The sequence below is a fragment of the Humulus lupulus genome, chromosome 4, assembly GCF_963169125.1.
Source record: "Humulus lupulus chromosome 4, drHumLupu1.1, whole genome shotgun sequence".
Lineage (NCBI taxonomy): Eukaryota > Viridiplantae > Streptophyta > Magnoliopsida > Rosales > Cannabaceae > Humulus > Humulus lupulus.
In genome coordinates, this window is record NC_084796.1 from 118,757,796 (window position 1) to 118,770,716 (window position 12,921).

A 12,921-nucleotide genomic window follows, 5' to 3' on the forward strand; every position below is an offset into this window, starting at 1 on the left:
ATACAACAAATAAGCACATAATTCCATATATTGCCATCCTGGCCCCCTAATCAAGGCCCTAAGCCTTATTAGGTAATTTTGGGACATTACAACTATCCTCTCCTTACAAAAATTTTGTCCTTGAAAGTTTTACCTTAAGAGCTTGGGGTACTGAGCCTGCATATCTATCTTCAGCTCCCAAGTCGCCTCCTCAACCTTGTTGTTCCTCCATAATACCTTTACTAAAGGTATAGTTTTGTTTCTCAGGTCCTTGTCCTTCTTGTCTAGAATCTGAACTAGTTGTTCTTCATAGGATAAGTCTGCCTCCAGTTCCAGATCCTCATAACTCAGTACATGAGTTCCATCTAACACATACTTCCTCAACATGGAAATATGGAATACATTATGCACACTAGACAGTGTAGGGGGTAAAGCCAACCTGTATGCCACCTGCCTGATGCTCTCCATAATCTCAAACGGTCCCATATACCTAGGGCTCAACTTGCCCTTCTTCCAGAACTTCTTCACCCTTCTCAGAGGTGAAACCCTAAGGAATACATAGTCTCCCACCTGGAACTCTACGTTCCTCTGCCTCGGGTCTAAATAGCTCTTATGTTTACTTTGAGATGTGAGCATCCAAGCTCTAATCTTCTCGATACCCTCGGTGATCCTCTGAACTATGTCAGGACCTAAATATTTCCTCTCACCCATCTCATCCCAATGAATGGGTGATCTACACTTCCTACCATATAGCAACTCATAAGGTGCTACCCCAATGGTAGACTGGTAGCTATTGTTATAGGAAAATTCTATCAAAGGCAAATATTTACTCCAGAACCCTTCAAAGTCCAACACAAGTGCTCTCAACATGTCATCTAATATCTAGATAGTCCTCTCAGACTGACCATCGGTCTGAGGATAATAAGTTGTGATAACTTCAGCTATGCACCCATCGCCCTTTGCAAACTTCTGCAAAACTTGGAAGTAAAGATAGGATCTCTATCAAACACGATAGACCTCAGAGTCCCATGAAGGTAAACTATCTCTCTCACATAGATATCTGCATACTGGTGAACTGTGTAATTCGTCCTCACTGGAAGAAAATGAGTTGATTTCATATATCAGTCCACAATGACCCAAATAGAATCATGCTGGCCCACTATCCTGGGAAATCCTACGACAAAATCCATCATGATATCCTCCCACTTCCACTCTATGATATCCAGAGGTTGTAACAACCCTGCCAGCCTCTGATGCTCAGCCTTGACCTGCTAACAAGTTAGGCACCTTGCCACATACTCAGTCACATCCCTCTTCATCCCAGGCCACCAATACAAAGCTTCGAGATTGTGGAACATCTTCGTGGTACCCGGATGAAGAGAATAAGGGGTAGTAGAAGATTCATCCAGAATCTCTCATCTAATCCCAGTGTCCATCGGAACGCAAATCTGATCCATGTATCTCAATAAGCCCATACTTGACACCGTATAGTCCATAGCTATTCTAGCTAGGACATCCGCTCTAACCTACCTCAATTGTGGGTCATCTAAATGCTTCTCCTTGATTCTCTCCAAGAGAGTAGCTGTAAAGTGATATTGGCTAAACGGCCCACTACTAACTCAATCCCTGCTCTAGTCATGTCATCAACCAATCTCCTCGATATCTATCTGGCACTATATAGTTGTCCCAGTCCCTTCCGGCTTAAGGCATCTTCTACCACATTGGTTTTCCCAGGGTGATAGAGGATCTCACAATCATAATCCTTTACCAGCTCTAACCAACGTCTCTGCCTCATATTCAGATCCTTCTGGGTGAAGAAGTATTTTAAACTCTTGTGGTCAGTGTATATCTGACACTTCTCACCATACAAGTAGTGTCACCACACCTTCAGTGCAAAAACTACCGCTGCAAGATCTAAGCCCTGTGTGGGGTATCTTTGCTTATATTTCTTCAACTAACGTGATGCATAGGCAGTCACCTTCCCTGTCTGCATAAGTACACAACCCAGACCCTGCCTCAAAGCGTCACAGTAAACTACAAACTTATCCCGATCTGTAGGAAGACTCAAAATCAGAGTGGTGATCAAACTCTTCTTGAGCTTCTGGAAGCTGTCTTCGCACTTATCTAACCAAACAAACTTCTGATTCTTGCAAGTTAACTCTGTTAATGATGATGCAACCTTGGAGAATCCTTCCACAAAGCATCTGTAATACCCTGCCAATCCCAAGAAACTCCAGATCTCTGAATCATTCTTCGGTCTTGGCCAATCTCTGACCACTTCAATCTTCGTCGGATCTACCTTAAATCCACCCTTATTGACTATGTGACCCAAGAAAGTCATCTATGGCAACCAAAATTTGCATTTCTTGAACTTCGCATATAGCCTATGTTCTCTCAACCTCTGTAGTACCAATCTGAGTTATTGTTCATGCTCTGTCTCTGTCCAAGAGTATATCAATATATCATCAATAAAGACGATCATAAACTGGTCCAGGTTATCTTTGAACACCCTGTTCATCAAATCCATAAATGATGTCGGGGCATTAGTCAACCCAAATGACATCACCAAAAACTCATAATGCCCGTACCTGGTGCAAGAAGCTATCTTCGGTATGTCCCCCTCTCTGATCCTCAGCTAGTGATAACCAAATCGAAGATCTATCTTAGAGAATACTGTTCTACCCTGCAACTGGTCAAACAGATCATCAATCCTTGGTAGAGGATATCTGTTCTTGATAGTCAACTTTTTCAGTTCTCTATAATCGATACACATCCTCAAAGAACTGTCTTTTTTCTTCACAAAGATGACCGGTGCGCCCCATGGCGAGAAACTGGGCCTAATAAAACCCAAGTCCAGTAACTCCTGTAGTTTAACCTTTAGTTCCTTCATCTCAGCTGGAGCCATCCTGTAAGGTGCCCTAGACACTGGCTCTATCCATGGTGCCAATTTAATTACAAACTCAATCTCCCTGTGTGGGGGTAACCCTAGAAGATCCTCTGAAAACACATCCAAAAACTCACAAACTAATCGGGTCTGCTCTGGTCCCACTGGCATAACCTGAGTGGTATCCACCACACTAGCTAAGACACCTATACATCCCCCCTGCAATAGGTCTCTAGCCCTAAGTACCGATATAGTAGGTATACGGGGTCCATGCACAGTGCCAATGAAAACAAAGGGGCCCTCACCCTTTGGCTCAAAGGCTACCATCTTCTTCTTACAGTCTATCATTTCCCCCATACTTCTCTAGCCAATCAATACCCAAAATTATGTCAAAATCATTCGTCTCTAGCTCCACCAAGTCAACTGGTAACTCCCTGCCATCCACTGTAACTTGTAGTGATCTAATCCATCTCCTGGAAACCGCTAACTCCCCAGTAGGCAACATTGTACCAAACCCCACAGGATAAAATTCACATGGTCTACACAACCCATCTATAATCGTACTTGCAACAATAGAGTGCGTAGCACCCGAATCAATAAGAACAGTATAGAAGGTTCCAACACTAGAAAGTTGACCTGTAACTACCGATGGACTAGCCTCGGCCTCTGCCTGGGTCAAGGTGAACACCCCAGCTGGCGTTAGGCTATCCACCTTCTTTGGCTCCTCCTTTCTGACTCTCAGACAGTCTTTCTTCAAGTGTCCCTTACTACCACAAACAAAACAGACCTTCACCCGACACTCCCCAATATGGCGCCTCCTGCACCTAGCATAGTCCGGAAATTCCCTCCGTGTCTCACCGCCACTCTGGCGGCCTGTCTGTATGCCCCGTGGCCTCTTATCTACCCCTGGAGCTAAAATTGTGTCCAGAGTCTTCCTCTTTTGATCACTAGGGTCTCCACCCCTACCAAAACCTGGAAATGGAGTTCCCGACTTCCTAGAATCCCTTCTGGCTACATTGTCACGCCAGATCTTGTTCTCTACGCTCTCTCATGTAAACGCCTTCTCCACAGCTGGTGCATAGGTAGTCAGTCGTAGAACAGTAGTAATACGAACGTCTGTGGCTATCATATGTTGTAGCCCCTAAACAAACCTCTCTCTTCTGGTCCCATCAATGGGCACCAAATTCCCGACAAACTTTATCAACCTATCGAACTTCAGGGCATAGTCAGTCACAGTCATGTTACCCTAAAGTAACATGCTGAACTCTTCAGCCTTCGTAGCTTTAACTATGTCATTGTAGTACTTCTCATTGAATAAGGTCCTGAACTCTTCCCACTCCATGGTGGTAACTGCTTTAGTCTAGGATACCACCTCCCACCATATCCAGGCATCCTCCTAAACATATAAGTGGCGCAGGCCACCCCCTCGTTACCACTTACCCTCATAAAATCCAGGATAATGGTTATCATAGTCATCCACTGCTCAACCTTTAGTGGATCTGAACTGCCCTCAAAGACTGGAGGGTGTTGCTTCTTGAACCTCTCATACAGGGGTTCCCACCTATCTCCCCCTGCCTAGGGCTACACTACTGCTGGTACCTCTGGCTGTATTACTGTCGATCCGGTAGCCTGTAGGTTACCTGCTGGATCCTATTGCTATCTCATGAGGTGTATCTCTTCTTCTTGCCTCTCTACTCTGGCTCGCAAGTCTGCAAGCATTTGTTGCCAGTTTTTTGGAGCTGGCGGTGGGGCATGGCCTTAGTCATTCCCTTCACTGATCTGTAACTCTTGGCCAACCAATCTCTCTGATGTTTGAGGATTCATACTGTTACTCAATCCACCCTCAGAGATCAAATCGGTCATTAGGTAAGTAATAAATGTACCTCTTGCCACCTGACGATCCAAAATCATCAAATAATAAACAAGTGCAATGCTAATAAGCATGCCATCACACAATATATTCATTCATGGTTCTAATAGGCACTTCCTTATACCCATCAGTAATTAACAATGCACATAAACATATCCATGCATTTTCACAAGTATAACATAGCTAATAAGCATGTTCTTTCATTCCCTGCCAACGTTAACAGTGCTATTAAACATTTCCTAGGCTATATACAAATAATAACGCTCATAAGCAGGTCCCTTGCATTCACAAGCAATAACAATGCTACTAAGCACATTCTTTATCATTCATAAAGCAGTCAAGGGCCAGGCCCTATCAGATTATCTCATGCTTCCTAAACAGGCACGCAGATAAGGCATTCATATCATGTTAAAGCATTTAAAGATATAAACACATAATAACTACCGAACCCTGAGTCGAGCTTGTCTTTAGTGGCGAGTGTACATGCCCGGCCAGTCTTCAGGAACCCTTAAACTTTGGCAGCCCTGATACCAAGTTGTAACGTCCTCCTAATCCAGGACCGTTACACTGTGTACTTTCAATTGTGTCAGACTTGCTAACCAAGTCATTTGGCTTAAAACGTGTAACTAAGATCAATGTCAAGGGTTAGAGTTAAAAATTTTGTCAATTGAACCATTAACTTTTATTTGAAAAGATTCAAATATTTATGGGATCCCAAAATATCACAACCAAACTTTTATGAAGGTGAATATTCATCAAAATTACATTCAGTCGGCCTAAGCAACAAAAATAGAGTTATAACCCTAGTTCCTCTGAGATATCCCCGGCCGTGGTGGTCGAGCAGCTGCATATGTACACGCCGCCACTGAAGCTCTCCAACTCATGGCTGGTCAAGCTTTCCTTTTCCCTTACCTACACCACAAAGCACCTGTGAGCCAAGGCTCACCAAGAAAACTCAACATGTGCATAAACAGATAATATATACTTCCTGATACTTATCTAGCACGTCCAGTAGTAATAACCTACACATATCGTCATTTAGTTACAAGTGGTCATTGGAACAATTTGGGGCCACTGCCCTAAACAATTGACATAGAGTCAATCCCGAGGCCCTATGCCCAAGCTACGTGACCATAAAGTCACCTGGGCCTTTTCCCTTATCCTTGAGTAACTAGTCGTAGAGCTAGTCCAGCGTACCTAGTGCTTTAATGTTTCATCGACCATAGGGTCGGCCAACATAATAATACATTGCTAGTTCAAGCCTAAGCCTTTCTGCCAGCGCGCAATGCGCTATTGCCGTCCTTGACTAATGAGTCAAGCCCTAATCCAGGAATACAAAACAGATATGGATAGGCATATCCCAACAAATAAGCATGCATGCATGTTAATCACATAACACCATCGAATAACCATTCTCCCGATACTAATCATACTTCTTTAATGGGGCCTCATGCCCAAACCATGGAATTAATACAACAATAATAAAGCACTTAAGCAGATATCAACCAACATGTGAAGCAAAAGCTTAAATCTAAATGTCCTTGGGGCCCAAGCCCTAGTCAAGATAATTGATAATAGTGGGGCCTAGCCCTAATCACATATAACACTTATTGGGTGCAGTTTTCTTACCTCAGGTCCGAGTAAGTGTAAATAAGAACGACCCTAGAGCACGATCCTGGTTCTGAGCCTTTAGTGATACCCTAGTCACAACCATAAAATAGGATTCCATCAATAACGAGCGAATAAACACTTCCAGACCGAGTCCTAGCCTCCAGGGCCTCGAGTTTCACTAAACCGGGTAGTGGAAACGATCCCGGGCCCTAGGAAAAGGTTCCCTATTTAAAAAGCTTCCCAAGGCCAAAATGCCTAGGCGGACTGCGACCTGGCCGAAAGGGTCACGGCGTGCCCCTCCTATCTGAGTCTGCCCTCTCTGTCAAGGGACGCAAGCCGCGACTTGTCCTTGTAAGTCGCGGCACGCCTCCCAGACAGAGGCCTACTAAGGCCTTAGGTTCAAGCTAAGTCGCAACCCCTCAAGAACAAGGTCGCAACTTGGCCCCTCAAACCTAAAATTTTCACACTTTTTAGTAGCTAATCTCAAACCAAACTAATCCAAATTCATCCGAAAACCATAATTCAATTATCAAAATATTTCTAACATCTTCCCAGCGAAAAAACCCAACAAAAATCTAGCCATAAAACTCATCAAAATAACACTTTCAATTCTTAAGCTAAGAGGTTCAAAACTCTTCAAAACAGCGAAGAAAAACATAGAATTCAATGGCAAAAAACACAATCTAAAACCTACCTCAACTGATGATTGATCCCACAAGTTGCAGCAGAACTTATTCCCCGAGTTTTAGGCTTCAATTCTCTAATTTCGAGACAAAAAACCCCTTTGTTCTTCAATGGTTAACTTAGTGAAGTTTTGTTTTGAGATAAAGAGAGTGAGGGAGAGAAAAATGGTCGGTTAGTGACAGTTTCTAAATGTTTTTGTCTTTAGTTTCCTAAGCTTAAGTGACTTATGCAAATCCCAAGGCTCGGGGTACCAAAAACGTCCCTCTGGAAAAACTGGTCAAATTCCCCAATATTCCCTATTAAACTCACTAACTTCAAATATATACCAAATTATTCATTTCCATTACCCGATAACCCAATTAAATGCCTAATACCTAAAATACCCCTCAAGTCGCCCCGAGTCGACTATTGAGCCCAATTGCGACTTTCCCGCTAACTTGCTCCCTAAGATCGCCTCGTGCCGAGTACCTCAAATAAACCCACATAATAATGTGGTCTCACACATATATCACATAAATATACAATTATGCCCGCAACGAGCCAAATTATCATAATTTCCCTTCTAATAAGAAGCGGGTCTCACATTTAATATCTTTAAACATGCACAACTAGTCATATTATCACATGATCCACATAATTACAATTAAATACAACAAATAAGCACATAATTCCATATATTTCCATCCTGGCCCCCTAATCAAGGCCCTAAGCCTTAATAGGTAATTTTGGGACGTTACACTGGTTGTCACAATAAAGTTGAAAATGAGCTTCATATTCAATCTTTAACTCCTCCAACAGTCTCTTTAGCCAAATTGCTTCGCACACTCCATGGGCCATGGCTCTATATTTTGCTTCTGCACTACTTCTTGCAACAACACTTTGATTCATACTCTTCCTTGTTACCAAGTTACCCATAATAATTTAGAATTTCCAGATGTAGATTTTCTATCATTAATCGATCCAGCCCAGTATGCATCTTTGAATACTTTAACTATCTGTTCAGGAGCTTTCTTCAAGAATAACCATTTTCCTGGTGTTTGCTTTAAATACCTCAACACTCGATACACGGCATTGAGGTGACCTTGGCGAGGTTCATGCATATATTGACCTACTAGACTCACACCAAATGCAATGTTGGGTCTAGTGTGTGAGAGATAAATGAGTTTTTGAACTATCTATTGGAATCTCCCCTTGTCAACTGGATCTCTCGTGAACATTCATTTTTTTTCTCTAAGTTTGATTGGAGTTTTGCAAGGTTTACTACCTAGCATTCTAGTTTCCTTTAGAAGATCAAGAGTGTACTTCCTATGTCATACAGAAATACCCATTTCACTCCTAGCAAATTCCATACCAAGGAAGTATCTTAATACTCCAAGATCCTTGACTTCAAATTCCTTTGCCAACAATCCTTTGATCATAATCATCTCTTTGGTATTATTACCGGTGATGATTATATCATCAACATACACAATCAAGATAGTTATTTCTCCTTTTCCTGAGTGTTTAATGAACAAAGTGTGGTCTGTTTGGCCCTGTGAGTACCCAAGACCTTTCATTACTTTCAGAAATCAATTGAACCATGTCGGAGGAGATTGTTTCAGGCCATAGAGTGACTTGTTGAGTTTGTAGACGATCATGGTATTAGTAGTATCTTGGTTGCATCATATAAACTTCTTCTTTTAACTCTCCATTTAATAAGGAATTTTTTACATCCAACTGATGTAACTCCCAAACCAGGTTGGCTGCTAGCAAGAGTAAAACTCTTACAGTATTGAGTTTAGCAACTGAAGCGAAGGTTTTAATATAATCAATCCCATAGGTTTGTGTAAACCCTTTTGCAACTAACTGAGCTTTGTACCTTTTGATAGATCCACTTGCATTATACTTGACAGTAAACACCCATTTTCATCCTCCCACCTTTTTCTCAGGTGGTAATTCCACTAATTTCCAAGTCTCATTTTTCTCAAGGGCTTTCACTCTTCAAGAACAGCTACTCTCCATTCAGGAATATCAAGTGCTTCTTCAATGTTCTTAGGATTGACAATTTCTGACAATCTAGAAGTAAAATCTTTAACTGAAGACAAAAATTTTGAATAAGAGATGAACTTGGAGATGGGATGTTGAGTGTAAGACCTAGTTCCTTTTCTTAGGGCTATAGGAATGTCTAGATCAGTGTTTGAGTGATTATTCCCTGACTCATCTGGAGGAAGAGGATCTACCATCAGGTTGGCTTCTTGGCTGTGTTGAGGATTCATGATTTGGTTATTTCTTTGTCGTCTAGAATAAACAAGCAACTCTTGTTGTTGGTTTGGAGGATTTGCATCTGTTTCTATTGACTTAGAGGATGAGGCAGGATCTTTTGAATTTGGATCTGCCGAAGGGTGACTGGATTCTAGAAGAGATGAGTCTCTGGGATGTGATGGGATTATAGATTGACTCAAATGTATTTCTAATCTCCATGACCACTGAGCTTCATTCTCTGGATAAGTGTTGGTCTCCCCTTGAAGCGAGGTGGGAGAGAAGTATGGAGTGGTTTCAAAAAACTGACATCTCTAGATACAACGATTTTTTTGAGTAGGAGAGTGGCCAATGAATATAGTTTCAGGGCTCTAGGATCAAGTTTGGTGTGATCCTTAGGATGAATATGGACAAAAGCTGTACACCCAAAGGTTTTGATAGGAAGACTGTTTGAAGATAGATGGGGATAGGAAATCTGAAGGAGAGAATATGGTGTCTGAAAACCAAGTGGACGACTAGGTAGACGATTGATGAGATAGGCAGCGGTAAGGATAACATCTCCCCAAAGGTATTTGGGAACATGCATAGTAAAAAGTAGAGCTCGTGCAACTTCTAGAGATGACGATTCTTACGCTCAGCAATGTCATTCTGTTGAGGGGTATCAACACAAGAACTTTAATGAATAATTCTTTTTTCCAATAGGTAGGGACCTAATATAGAATTGAAATATTTTGTGTCATTATCCGATCGTAATATACAAATAAAAGTCTGAAATTGTGTGTTGAATCATATTATAGAAATTTTTAAACACGTGAAAAGTATCAGACTTGTGTTTGAGGAGATATACCCAAGTAAGACGTGTGTGATCATCAATAAATGTAATAAACCATTGATGACCATGAGAAGTGGTGACTTTTAAAGGTCCCCATAGGTCACTGTGAATTAAAGAGAAAGGTTTGATTGGAGTATAATATTTTGGAGGAAATACAACCCGTGTGTGTTTAGCCAATTGACAAATATCACATTGTAGAGAACTATAATTATTATTTGAAAATAGTGATGGAAATTAAAGTTTTAAATATGAAAAACTTGGATTACCAAGTCGATAATTCCATAACATAATTTTGCTAGAGTTTGAAATGGAAACAAAGTTTATTGTAGAAGAAGAAGTAGAAGTCAAACTAGATGAACTAGGTTGTTGTATTATTTGATGACGATTTTTAAAGAAATAAAGTCCACCATGAATCCTAGCACTGCCAATCGTCCTCCCTGAGGATAGTTCCTGAAATTGAAAAGAATTGGAAAGGAATTTATCAAGGCAACGATTATCAGTAGTCAACTTACTGACAGAAATTAAATTTCTTGTTAAGGAAGGAACATGAAGGACAAATTTGAGAATTAAATCAGCCGAAAATTTAATGGTACCAATTCCTGAAATAAGAGAGAGTGTGCCATTTGCTATTCTGACACTAGAAGGATTAGAACATGGAGTATAGGAGTCAGACAAAGAATACAAACTGGTCATATGATCAAAGGCGCCAGAATCAACTATCCAAGGTGTTTGAGAGCGAGTGAGTGCAGAGAAAAAATTACCAAAGTGGGCAATAGAACAAGAAGCACTATGAGACCTGGAACTCGAGGAAGAGGACTGATTCAAGAGTGCATACAATTGTGCAAGGTGTTCCTTACTAATGGGAGTGAGGCAGTGTCTGGTGGAATATCAACGATGCCTTGGTTCTGTGTTTGGTATGCCTTCTGACAACTCTAGGAATTAGAGTTATTTTTATGCTTTTAAACTTATATTTTTATCAAGAAAAGAGTGGATTAGGATTTTTTGTAGTGCCTTTATTTTAGTTTTGTTAAAAATTAAATATAATAAGATAATATTAAACATTAGTATAATGTTGAAAAATATATCCTAAATTGTAAAATTTTTTATTTGCAAATGATTGGTAAAGTTTAGACATTTTGAGAGGGAATTGAAGCTTGAAAGTGAATCCGGATTTTGGGATGCTGCAGTATGGAAGCAGCATTACGTTCTGCTTGCCAATTTTTTTAAAGACCATGTGGGAGACTAAATAACTATCATATCCAGCCCACTTTCTTTTTTTGGGCCTATTTGAGTTGGGTTGAAAGGTAATTAATTGACTTTTGGGCCTTTAAGTTACTTTGGGTCCATTTTGCTTAAAAAAGAAAAGAAAGGAGATTGGAGAAGAGGAGGCCCAAGTGGGTAAGCAAGGTGAATGACCTAGACCTATCATCATATTTTCCCTAATTGGAAAGCACACGGATAGGGAGCAAAAATAGAGAGCAGTCGCCTAATACAAGGACAACACCCATATTTTTTGAAGAGCTTGAACGTGGCAGAGAAGAAAAATAGAGGAAAAGCAAGGAGAAATAGCTAGAAGACAAAGCCATTTGGAGAAATTAGTTTTGGCATGATATTCTTACCCATTCTCTTAGTATTTCATTAATTTCTCTTCTAAATTTCTGAACTATGGATTTCATTAAATTGGTTGTTTTGAGTTTGTAACCATGAGCTAAACTTTAAATCACTAGGATAATTTTAACCCTAATATGTGACTTGTGATATTTTGATTTTGATGCTAATGCACTTGAAGTTTATGTTGGGGTTTTATGCCCTAATTAAAACCCAAATTCTTTTTAATCTCATTTTATTATCAATAAAAGAATAGAAATCATTTTTTGACTTGGTCAATCACTTTGCTCACATGTTTTTTTTTCATGATTATTTGTTTAATATAAACTTCTATTAAATCCCGAGCATATAGCTAATCTTATTTATAGTGACGTAATCACAGTGGAATATAAATAAGATTATATGTTCAAAATAAGTTAGCCCTAAGATTAATCAGTGCACAGGATTTACACTGACTTGCCAATCTACGATATGATCTACTTACACATTACAGTGTTATGTTCTTTCCAGAACATTAGCAAAGTAGATAAGATCGGATGTATTTGTTACATCGGACAGGACCGATATTGACAGCTGATAAGATAAGTAAACGTACTATTATTATCTATTCTAGTCATATCATATAGTTGACCATAGGTCAATTCAATCTCAATTTTGAGTGGTTAGTGTTCTAACTGATTGTATTATTTGAGTTCTTTGACTTGTTCGTTACCAACTTATCCTACAGACTAGCCCATACTGACATATTGGGAACTCGGTAGTATAATTGAGTGGGAGTGTTAATCATAGATATGAACATCTATAGCTTCTAATGAAGAAGTGAAACGATGGTTTCCTTTTAGTTTTGTTCAAGGTGTTAAATGATAGAGATCTCATTTCAATAATTAAATTAGTTTACTGAAATATCATTTATAAGGAACTAAGTGTTTTAAGGATAAAATACAATGAGGGGTAAAACGGTATTTTAGTCTTATCTCATTGTAGACCGTCCATAGAGGATTGAGTGACAATTATGGCTGTGACAATGGATAATTAATAGCGTATCTATATTTGTTATAGAGTATTCTATGAATTCAAGAGTGCAATTTTGAGTCTATAGTTGAGTCACGAGGATTTAATAAGTTAGTTAATTTATTTATTAGATTAATGATAACTTATTGGAGCTTGATTTCATAGGCCCATGGTCCCCATTGTACCTTGGATAAAATCATCTAG